Below are 12295 nucleotides of genomic sequence, written 5' to 3'. Positions count from 1 at the left end.
TCTTACACATCAATCAATCACTCTTTCTCTCTCTTCTCTCCTTCTTAATTACTTTTTCTCTCACACATATCTACTCAATTCTTCCAAAATATCAAATCATCCCAAACTCCCACAAAAAAATTTTCTCTCAAAATATACAACCAAACAAACCAAAAAAATTTCTAAAACAACTCTCCCAATTTTTTTTTCAAAAATAACTCTCCCAAAACAAACCAAACAAGCCCATAAGCTCTGAAATACCATGCCAAATGATGCCAAGGCATGCACACATCATAAATATAGCATGCTAGTGGTCTCAAACTTAAGACTAGTTAAGGCATTTGCACTATAGCTATACAAAACATGAGCCATATGACCAAGGCAGCCCAAAATAGTCCTAAAATAGCCCAAATGGAGTTCTAAAACATGCTTGAAATAAGCTAAGAATGGCTAGATTTAGAGGCTAACACAATAGCACATGTTAGGCAATTTAGCACAATTGCACTACAAGTATACAAAGCAAAGCTTGAGTGATGAAGACCACTCAAAACAGAGTTAGAGAATGCCAAAAAAACACCAAAAATGGGCTGAGACTAAGCCAACACATGCTAGAATAACAAGCTAACTCATTAGGCATGCAAGGCTAGCAAAGAAGATTTACACTATAAGTGCATGAAGCATGCAACCAATGATCAAACAAGCCAAAAACAGAGTTATGGAAGGTCTAAGAAGTCACAACAATGAGCCTAAACAAAGCCATAAAGAAGTAAAAACACATGCTCATTTGGTTGGCCATCAACACAAGCAAGCAAGACAAGAGGAGAGGGGACCTCCCTCTCCTCTTTAGGACCTCAAAATAGGATTTTTACCACTAAAAATTTTCTGGATATCAGTGGTGAAAAGGCCACGAAAAGTTGTTTTGAAAGGCCTTGAAAGATGGCTCAAAAGCTATACAAGCTAAGGAACAAAAGAGAGAGACAACCCCCTAACACAAAATAGGCCCAAACCATCATTTTTAGCACTGAAAAACGGAGTTTTCTTCAGTTCAAAACCAAGCCAAAAACAGTTTGCAAAGGTGGTAAAACAAGCATGCAAAACAAAGCTTTAGAGGGACAAGTACTTACCCTTGAAGCTAAATAGCAAAACAGTAAGAATTCTGAGTTAAAACCAAGCTTTAGCAGCCCAAAACAAGTTCCAAGGGACCTCAACCCATAGATATGAAACTTTGATGAAAGCTGCCTAGGCAAACTAGAAGTATTTTTCTACTTCTATGCACTTCTACGCATAAAAGAGGCAAGAGAGAGAGAGAGGTTTTAGAGAGAGAGGCAGAGATTTTGCTCTGAATTTGTAGAGAGAGGGAGTTTAGTGAGAGAACCTCTCAAACTTGTTCAAGAATCTTCTCCTTGAATATGAGATATTTGGCATAATATATAGCAAAAGCAAGAGATTTGGTCCAAAATATCTGAATTGGGACAGCTGTAGCTTGCTGGAAATAGCTGGAGGGAAAAGATCTTCAAAAAATCTGAATTTGTGTCACTCCTGGCCGGCTGGCCATCTTTGGTGCCGACCTGCTACTTGTGATGGCCGATCGGCCACTTTTATGGCTGACTGTGCACATTTGTGGCCGACTGCAAATTCTGCTCTGCAGGTCCAACTTCAAATGGGTATAACTCCTTCATATGAACTCCTTTTTAGGTTATTCTGGTGTCCAAATTGAATCCCCTGAAGTAATATTTCCAATGGTGGTAGTCTTGCATGAAAATTTCAACTGTGAAAAAAGTTATGTCTCTTTTAGTGAAGACTACTCAGTTTCAGTTCAACTGGAATGATGCCCAACTTCAACCAATCATATCTCCCCCATCCGGACTTGTCTTTAGAAGATTCTTGAGTGCAAAATGAAGCCCCAGAAGTTTTATTTCCAACGGTGGTGGCCTCATAGCTTAAATCCAAGTATACAAAAGGATAAACTTAATTTAGCGAGGGTTGCTCGACTCTCTCTTAACGGTTCATGCCCATCTTCTTTCCCAACTTGGTTTCTTCTCTCCTCTCCTCTTTTCTTCAACTCCAAACCCCTAAACAAGGTGTTTTGAAAGATTTTCCAAAGATTTCATCTCTCTTTCATTCATTTCCACTTTGTCCTTTGCTCGGTTTACCGAAAAGCGCAACATTTAACAAAATGCGAGCGTCGGAACATCGTAGGAACTTATTTTCAAAAGAATTTTGAAAGAGAGGGTTTTAAGGTCTAAAAACCATGAAAAATAGTTTTAGTCCAAAAGGGGAATGAAGTTGGGATTTGACTCTCTCCTTGCCGAATAAATTGAACCTTTGCCCTGTACACCTTTCATCACCAAGTAAACCATCAGTAGTATCGAAGTCTTAAGGGCAGTCAAAAATGGGGTGTCTACACCAGTCCTAGTAAATAGAGGCTCCCTAGGGAATGCTGTTCAGTTTCAGCTGATTGGATTTATAAAACTACCATTCCTTAATTTTTTTCTTCTACTTTTTATTTTTTTTTATTGAGGTAGGTACCATTCCCTACTTGAAACATGTCTTTAGAGCATCCCCATCAGCTCCCTTATAGATGATCAGAAACTATAATTCAAAACTCTGTAAGAAAATCATTAAGAAAGAGAGAAGACATTGATGGTTTGAGAAAATATAGATTGAGAATGGACAGAAACTATAGATGATCTTTACCTTTCACTTCTGCAATTGTCATACATATACAAATATATATATATATATAGAGAGAGAGAGAGAGAGAAGACATTGAAGGTTTGATAATGGACAGAGTAGAGTAGTGACTAAGGGGCGATCGACTGGTCGGCCAACCGGCTGGACGTCCGGGAGGTCGACTGGCCAGACGTTTGGATGGACGATCGATGAAGCAAGTTTTGCCCAAATCACTCATCTGGGACATTTAGATGGACAACCACTGTTAGATATGAAGGAGCTACAGTGACTCCCTACTAATAGGGAGTCACTGTAGCAAATATTAGTTTATGGTGGCTTATAAGGGAGCTAGTGGGGTGGTATCAAGGAGCTCTAATCCCTTAAAATAGGTAAGGGAATGATTTAGGGGGTTTGCTGCAGATGCTCTTATAAGCCTTTTTATAATAGTAGAGATATATTAGGGTTATTTGTTGTAATTTAAATGTGCTAATTATAATTTATTTTAATATATGAGTTAATGTCAGAGTATTTGATGCAGTTTCTATTCACAATATATTAGGCAAAAAGAACTTAAATAAGCCCCCAAAAAAAATAAAAAATTGATGATCTCAAAGTTGGAAGAATGATACTTTTGTTTTCTACTTTTTGATTATCAATTTTTTACTTATAATTAAGAGCACTCGATTCATCAATCCAAATTAGTTTTTCTTTGCCTAAAAGTTCACATTACAAACTACTTTGTCCATAAAGAAAACTTCCTACAAAATGACCAAACTACCTAATATATATACATGTGTTAGAGCAACTCCAAAGGGCTAGGTAAAACAGGCTTGTTAGGTATTTTAGCCAATCTCAATCCATTTTCAGCCCTCCGACGGGCTAGCCAAAAGGCTAGGTATTTTACCATCACCTTTACTCGCTGGCTACATTCAAAGAGCACAAGAAGCTCTCCAAATAATACAGTTGTAGTCTTTTTCTGCGAAATCATTGGGCAACTCCATCTCTGCAGTTCTCCCCTTCATTAAGGTATGTATCATTCTCAATCTATCTCTCTCTTCCTCCATGGTTGGCAAAGCCATTTCTCTCCATTCCTTCCCTCTTCCACCACATCCCTACCTACAAAACCCTATTTCAAAACCTCTCTTCAACCTTTCTTTTCTCTCTATACAACTCCTTCACTCCATACCACTAGAACCCATCTTCTGACATCTCCTACATGTGAAACCCTCTTCCCAAACCCCTCTGCAAAATCGTTGGGCAACTCCATCTTTGCAATTCTCTCCTTCATTAAGGTATGTACCATTCTCAATCTATCTCTCTCTTCCTCCATGGTTGGCAAAGCCATTTCTCTCCCTTCCTTCCCTCTTCCCCCACATCCCTATCTACAAAACCCTATTTCAAAACCTCTCTTCAACCTTTCTTTTCTCTCTGTACAACTCTTTCACTCCATACCACTAGAACCCATCTTCTGACATCTCCTATATGTGAAACCCTCTTCCCAAACCCCTCTTTTAAACCCCCATTTCCCTCCTTGTAACCCCCTTCGACTAGATTGATTTATGAAATCAGAAATATATATAGTGAGACCACAACAATGATAGCATTTGATGGCTTTGGAAATCCACAGATTTTGGTGGAAATTGTTTGATGATGATTTGTTCTGCTTTCTAAATACCCCAAATCTATTCGATCTCTGATTTATTTATCTTTTTCCAGCAAAAGTAACATTTTATTCAATATAAAAAAATATTGAAAAGGGAAAATATATTCAATTTAGTAGGAGGTGTAGGATTTTATTTATTTATTTTATTGTCATGTTGGTTTGATTTGGTTGTTATTTTGGTTCGTCAATGTGTTTGGTCACTTTTTTAATTTGTTCTGTATGCTTGAAAGGTAAATAATAATTTTCATTTCAATTGATGGATTAGAAAAGTTTATTGTTGTTGGCCAATTAACTATCGTGAAATCTTGATATGTATGTGTAATTTTATCTATAGTGTAATCTTTTTTTTCTTTTTCTTTTTTGCATAATCTTAATTCCTTTAAAATTATGTTGTGTGTAAATAGAGCTATTGGTGGAAAAGAGATTTAGATGAGCCCAATGAAACCACTTGGATGACACTAATAATCAACTTGAATGCATTGATTAACAAGGTCATTATTAGATTAGAATGATTGCCTCTCTTGAAGATATTTTAACTTTGAGGTTGTGTTTGGTTCATTGAAATGAAAATATATTGGAATGGAATGACCATTCCTTAACCTCCTTATGGAATAACAATTTTCTTTGGGTTTTTTTTAATACTGTTGAAGGTGATTTATTTTGGATGAATGTGATTGATTCAATTTATTTTGAATGAATGTAACTGATTCAATTTAGCTTGTTCTTTTGCTTTTCTTTTTCATCTAGTCTTATGTTTACACAAATTACTACATTGTAATGCTTTATTTTTGAGTTTTAAGAATTCAAAAAATGTTTATGGTATTGTCTGTAGACGGATCATCAACAAAATGCTTATTACACCAACTTGACAAACGATGGTACCAACTATGAATTTGTAGATCAACCGTTTGACCAAGAGGGGCAATTTTCTGTAATCCCCCCCCCCTCAAATAGACACCACCAAGAAATCACAATGCGGTGGCAACTTCACTACAGAAGAAGACGCTATGATCATATCGGCTTCGCTTAACATTAGCTTAGATCCAGTTCAAGGAAATGAACAAAAATCAAAGGCATATTGGCTAAGAGTCTGGGAGTATTTCCACCAGTATGAAACCTTTTCATCTACTCGTAGTCAAACTTCTCTAATGAATTGTTGGTCAGCGATTCAACTTGCCACGAATAAGTTCTATGGGTGCTTTGCCCAAATCCAAAAGTTGGATCAAAGTGATCTTACTGAAAAAGACAAGGTATCAATGCCGTCAATTTTTTTTTATACTTATTATTGTAGTCGTTGTTTGATTACATGATAGTTAATGTTCTTTTATCTGTTTTTAGATTTGTGATGCGAAGAAATTGTATAAAAAATTGTATAAATCGTCATTTCCATTTGAACATTGTTGGAATGAGTTAAGAGATCAACCAAAATGGCAAGAGGAATATAACTTGAAGAAACAAAAAACAAACAAAGCAGTGACTCCCGACATTTGTTCTCTTACAATGAATTCAATCAATTTAGGAGACAACGATGCGTCGAATGATAACTACGTAAACTTGGAAAGACCATCGAGTAGAAAGGCTGAAAAGGATCGTTTGAATAAAAAAAGGAGCAAAAATCATAGAAATGATCAACGAGGGTCACCTATTATGATATTGTTAGAAGATTTAAAGGAAGATAAAAAAAAAAAATGAATGAGAAGAAAATAGAAATATATGAAAGGTCCTATCTGCAAGAGCAAGAAAAGATTGATAATGAAAAAGAAAGGATTCAAAACGAGATAGAAAAGATGCAAATGGAACAACTAAAGGAGGAAGAGAGAATAATGTCTATAGATACGAGTGGGATGCTTCCATTGCAAGCTGAGTATATTCATCGCTGCCAAATGGAAATTCTCCGAAAAGGAATTTAGTTATTTTCGAACTATGTTTTCGACTTAGATTATTGGTGGATTTAATTTCCCCTTGCAAGTAGAATTTTGTTTCTATTAGTTTATTTTGGAACTAGTTATTGTTTGTTTGAACAATGTTGGAATTGAAATGAATGAATGCTGGAACTACTAGTAGTTTAATTACAAAGGTGAATATTTGTTGAAGTGTTAGTTATTTACAAGTTTCAACTATGTACTCTTTGTGTTTTCTATCTCTTCATACTTGCTGAACTACTTAATTATTTTACAGTGTTAATTTGTGTTCTTTCAATTCTTAATTTTGGTAAGCTTCCATTTGTGTCGATGACCTGATATACAATATGCATCAGGTTAGAAGGCGCCTGGGTTAGAATAGTAACAGCAGAGCAATAGTAGCTTTGTGGCAGGGTTTGGGCTTTGCTTTGGTCTGGCCTTGGTTGTTGATCTGTTGCAGTGTGCCTTGGTGTATTCTGTTAGGATAGCCTTGGGTGGTTGTGATGAGGATTGCTTGAGTAATGGAAAATTCACACTGGAGTTTTGTGTTATTATGTTTTTGAAATGATAATAGCCTTGGTGCATTGTGGTAGCAACATGCTGCAGTAGTGTGGGTCTGAGCCTCTTAATTTTTTCTCCTCTTCTTTTGGCTTGTGTTGGTTCCTCTCCAACCTTTGTGGTTGTGCTTGCTTATGCTTGAGCTTTTTGCATTCCCCTCATTTATCGATGAAATCTCCTATATATATATATATATTGTATGCTATTGTCATCAATAAAGTTTCCTTTTTTGCTGATGAAAAAATAATAATTTATGCACTATATATTTTAATTAAAAAAATAACTAACATTATTTTAAAATATGTTAAAAAATATATTATTATAAATGCCACTTCAACAATTATGTCAACAGTAATATATAATGTTTTTTATTTTAAAAATTGGTAAAGTTTGTTTGAATGACTAATTAAAATAAAGAGTACAATTGGAACATACAATAGTTAAAGTAATTAGGAAAAATAAAGAGCTTATCTTTTTTGTACTTTAGCTAGTGAAAAATGAAGAGCGTGGTTGGAGTTGCTCTTATATGGTGAACCCCGAAATCAAACCCACCAAATCAATCAATCAATCAATCAATCTCTCTCTCTCTCTCTCTCATTATCTCCGACACCACCACCACCGTCCTCCATCTCAACACCACCGTTCAGCCTTTCTTTACTCTGCTCCTCTTTTCCACCTTCTCTCTCAAGCTCGTTGTACTAGAATTTTGTTGCACCAGAGCATTGCCCGTGTCTCTAGTTCTTCGCACCAAAGCTCCTCAACCCCATCGCAGATTGAGACCTCTGTGTGTGTGCGTGTCTGATGATGAATCTACATATCTAAACTTCTCCACCTCAGACACTTTTGCTCACCGTCGAGTCGCCCACCAACAACCCCTATTGTCGTCGCCTAATGCGTCGAATTTGGTGTAAGCGATGAAGTTGGATTTGGATATGTTGATGTCCATATCTGTTATTCGAATCACCAAATCTTTCAATCGAAGCTCCACCATCACTATTGCAATCTGCCTAAGGTTAGGGTTAGGGTTTCACTGTACCCTTCCCTTTCGATTTTTCTCTCTACATCTGAGCAAACATTCTCCATCTCTTTTCTCTCTCTCTCTCTCTCTCTCTCTCTGTGTCTATACATACATATCAACTTGTGTATATGTGTGTACAAATTGATTTTTCTTTGATTCTGCTCAATCCGTGACTATTCATGACCAACATTAGTCTTATTTCAACATAAATCTTAGCTTTGGAATGACAGAGTTTCATATTTTTTTTTTTGAAACTACCAATAGCTCATAATAGTTGGACTTAGGCCTCATTTGGCAAGTGCTTGTTTTAGCCTAAAAGTCAAAAGTTATTAAAAAAATCAAAAGCCTGTAACCTATACAAAAAAAGTCAAAGATGTCCTTTTTTTTCTCTTTACTTTTTGTACATCTTTATGTAAAAAATCAAAAATCATTCCAAGCATATTAGTTTTTTTTACCTCATATTTTAGCTAAAAAGCCAAAAGGTTCGTAAAATAGCTTGTTCCCAAACGAGGCCTTAACTTCCTTAAAGTCATATTGAAAATAAGTCTAATAAAATCGTTACTAAAAGTAATTTTTCGTGACGATTTTTTGCATATATAGCTAAAACTTAACAATTGGTGAGTTCTTTTGTCAGTAAAACTAACAATTACTTTTTTTATAACAAAAATTTCAAATTGTCGTTGAAAGTTGAAAATTAGTGACAATTTTTCTAAACTATTGCTAAAACTTATAATTAGTGATATTTTTTTGACAATTTTTAAACTGTTGCTGAAAATTTACAATTAATGACGTTTGTTAATAGAATTTGATAAAAACGCTATTAATTATCATAGAATGTATTGGATAATAAGTTCACGTATTATGGCCTGTACGTAAGTTCCTTTTTTTTTTTTAATCTTTATTTCATATGATAGAGAGAAGAAAGATTTGAATAGATGGATTATTTTTCAATTTTTTTTTATTATAGATTTGAGCTCAGATTTGTATTAGATCTGTTGAATATATATGTGTGTGTGTGTGTGTGTTAGATCTGAATTATTATTTTTTTACTTTTTATCTGTTGTTGATGGTTGGTAGTTGATTATTGTTGATGATGATGATGATGATGATGATGATGAAACATATTGCAACAGATAGAGGAAGACAAAAAAGAAAGATTTGAATGGATAGAATTTTTTTTGAACATATAATCTTTTTAAATAGTGGATATGATCTGTTAAAAAATGAGAATTTGAACAGATAAGTGAAAAATGAGAATTTCAATAGAGAGAGAAGAGATGTGTAAAAATTCATTAGATTAGGTAGTAAATTTCAATAAATAGGAAAATTTTAAACAGATGACAAGAAAAAATTTGAACAAATAGTAAAAAATATATTTGAACTCATAGATATAAATTTGAATAGATGGTAATAAAAATTTAATAGATAAATTAACGGCAAAATTAGAAACATACTTTTTTTCAAAATTCACATTGGATTTCTCACCAAATTATTTCACAAATGGTGGATTTCTCCCCAACAAACAATATCCCCTAGATCTAATGCATTATACCCTCCTTAATTTAGACTTCTCAATAATTTTCTCTATAATAAATTGTACCAAACATGACAATTATAAATAATTTTTAGGGTAAACTACTAATAGGTCCTAATAGTTGGACTTAATGGTCATCAAGTTCTATTGAAAATAAGTTTTAAAAAATTATTGATAAAAATAATTTTTGCAATGATTTTTTTGTGTATGTAGCTAAAAATTGATAATTTTGTTACGATTTTAATAAATTGTTGCTAAATCATATAATTAGTGATATTTTTCTGAGACAAATTTTTTAGAATTGTCACTATAAGTTGAAAATTTGTGACTTTTTTTGTGACAATTTTTTTAAATTGTGACTAAAATTTATAATTAATGATTTTTTGTGATAATTTTTAAACCGTCGTTAAAAATTAACAATTAGTGATATTTTTTAATAATATTTAATTAGAAATATAATTAATTATCATAGGACTTATTAGATAATAAGTTGTCCTTAAAGTTCACTAAACCCAGTGTTTCGTTATTATAATAGAATGTATGACATTGATGATAAACTCCCATTAAGCCAATCATAGTAATAGTGCTTATGTATTGTTGTTATTTTATTAATATAAAAAAAAAAAATCACCTTAATAGAAAAATGTATCACATACCTTGTCTGTACTAAAATAATTTCACCAAACATAGACGTTACAACGATTAGACATGCATTGATTGATACTAATCAACTAATCTCCATAGCTTTCGGAGCCACCACATCAATAATGGCTATAAAAAACATATGCAAAGTACCACGTACACTTCCCTCACATCCCTCAATGACTAACATAGTGTTTAAAAAGTATGCAATTTATTTTATTTTAATATCCCATATTTTAATTATATCGATTTAGTTATTAAATTATTAGGCGCTTGATTTAAAAGTTCAAATTTAAATTTCTTTCATTTAAAAATTCTAATACGAAATTATTATGTTCATAAGGACATACTTTTGCACAATGACTAAACTATCCTTATATATTTATATTACTCATTTACACGGACCTAGACAGACGATAGTCCCTCTCTCTCTCTCTCTCTCTCTCTCTCTCTCTCTCTCTCTTCATCTATCCCGTTGAAGCAACCGATCGCTTCCATTACCTCTATTGCCTCTGCCTCCGTCGCCGATTGCTTCACCGCTACTAAGTTGATCGCTTCACCGGTGCGATGGTGGTTTTTGATGCGATGATGGTGTAAGAAGATGAACCTTAGGTTGATGAAGAGGCTATGCTAGGGATTGCATACGCACCTGAATTGGAGGGACTTCACGGGGACTTTCACTTCCCCCTTCTCTCTTTTCTTTATCTCCATCTTTTTTGTTCCTCTATCTCTATGTTTTAGATATATATTTTTTAGATTTGAACTCAGATCTACATTAGATTTGTTATTCTTCGAGGTTTTTTTTATTTGTTATTATTTATTTTTTATATTTGAACTCAGATCTGTTAGATTTGGTTGGTGGGTGTGTTCGATTTGTGTTTTGTTTATGTTTTGAGATTGATGATGGCCTACAATTGATCTGTCTTTGTGTTTGTTTAAAAAAATACGGGTTTCTTTTGTGTTTTGTTTGAACACATGTTCAGGTTGAACACATAAGAACGTATATATTTTTTCCTTTACCATCATGTTCATGTTGGATTCGAATATGTGTTTGGATTCCAATCCATTTTTGTTTGAATAGATAAGAACACATATTGCTTCTTTAGTTTGGTAAGAGCAAAACAAATATAGATTTATTCCAAAAAAAATATTTTACACAGATAAGGAATTAATTGTAATTCAGTTGTTTGGTGTGACAAGGGTTAGGTTTTCATTCAAAAAAATGAATAGATAAAAATAGATTTCTACATATAAGAAAAATTAGCACAATAATTTCAACAGATAAGAAAAATTAACACAAGAATTTCAACAGATAGGAAAAATTAGAGAGAGAAACCGGCATAATTTGAACAAATAGAGAGAGAAATCCACAGAATTTGAACAGATAGGAAGAAAATTGAACAGATAAGGAAAAAATTCAACATATATATATATATATATATATATATATATATAAATTTGAACAGGTAGTCAATTTTTTTTTTTGAATAGATAGAAAATAATTTGAACAGATAGATATGAATTTGAACAGATAGTCAAAAAAAGCCAACAGATAAATTAATAGGTAGAATTCAAAACAAATATTGTTCAAAACATACAAAAGGACTTCTTACCAAACTATTTGGCAGGCTCTGACAATATATATATATATATATATATATATATATTTACTGAACCTAATAACTTATGGGGGAGTTACGGGCCTGTCCTTTGGACTGAACTTAATTCCTAGGAAGTCCTGACCCAAAATAATTCAACTAATCTTCCATTTTTACACCTTATATTCAGTTGAATGATTTTACCCTAAACACAAACACATCTCTCTCTCTTTCTCTCTCTCTCTTTCTCTCTCCCATTTTTGTCATGGGCACACCATTTCCTAATCTTCATTCATCACCGACCATCGTCTCCTTTTCCTTCGTTGCTATCACCATTGCTCCTTTTTCATCATTCATTTGCTAGCTTCAACATCGTAATCCTCCATCCTCAATCTACCATCTTCAACATTATCGTTGCTACTATCTTCCTTTATCACCAATCTAACATCTTCGACATCGTCATTGCCATCATCTTCCTCTATCACCGGTTTGGGATGCAAAGTGTCCAATCAGTGCATTGAAAGGTGTTGTTGATCTTCTATAGACATATAACTGATCTGATAAATTTGTTACTTAATTCAGTGATAAATTTGTTACTTAATTTATGAATGCTAAAGTTGTTAATTTGTTACTTAATTCAGTGATAAATTTGTTGTGATGCCCCCTTCCCCTCTCTCAAATTAAGTCTGCTATTTGTAAATTTTTTAACAAATTCATCAATGATAAATT

This window comes from Camellia sinensis, chromosome 15 (genome assembly GCF_055761805.1).
Source record: "Camellia sinensis isolate YWXY chromosome 15, ASM5576180v1, whole genome shotgun sequence".
In the NCBI taxonomy this organism is placed as follows: Eukaryota; Viridiplantae; Streptophyta; class Magnoliopsida; order Ericales; family Theaceae; genus Camellia; species Camellia sinensis.
Note: the sequence above shows the minus strand (reverse complement) of the source record.